Raw genomic sequence first — 729 nt, forward strand, 5'->3', positions numbered from 1 at the left:
CGGGGGGAAGGGGGCGGCCGGCCTGGGGCCCCCGCGCCGCCCGCGGGCAGCTCCGCGCCCAGCGCGCCGGATCCCGGCTGCCCGCACAAGTATCCGGCGAGCGACGGCCCGGAGGGGGTTCCTTTCCTGGTGCCGGGCGAATGTGGGGAAAACGCTCCGTGGGGGGGGCCGGGGGAGGGTGCCTGACGGGTCCTAGCACCCGCACCGCAGCGCCAAAAAAAAAAAAAAAAAAAAAAAAAAAAAAAGAAAAAAAAAAAAAAGGGGGGGGGAGGTTTGGGGGGAAATTCTCCAAATGGAAAAGAAGAAAGAAAAAAAAAATCAGTTGTCCGCTTGCCCCGAACGATACTAATCCCCGGTGAAAATGACAAGTGATCAGCAAAGAAGAGGAGGTCCTGATTGATAACCACAATCCACCCAAAATATCCTCGGGAGCAGAGGAAGAGAGGGAGGGAGAGAGGCGAGAGAAACTGCAGTGCATAAACGATCCCAGTGTTCCTACGAGACGGGCTGGCTCGCTCGCTCGCTCGCTCGGCTGAACGCGCCCTCCGCCGGGCCGGCAGGAAGGGGCCGGCACTGCCCCCCGATGGACAGCGCCGCACTCGCCGCTCTGCGGGGGGAGCCGCGGGGAGGGCCCTTCCGAAGGGATCCTGGAGAAACTCCTGCGGAGCGAGCGGGGCCTCCCTCCTTCTCTCCCTCCGCCCCGGCGCCGCCCGCCTCCCCGCGCCGCCG

This window comes from Passer montanus, unplaced genomic scaffold (assembly GCF_014805655.1).
Source record: "Passer montanus isolate IOZ18808 unplaced genomic scaffold, ASM1480565v1 scaffold3, whole genome shotgun sequence".
Lineage (NCBI taxonomy): Eukaryota > Metazoa > Chordata > Aves > Passeriformes > Passeridae > Passer > Passer montanus.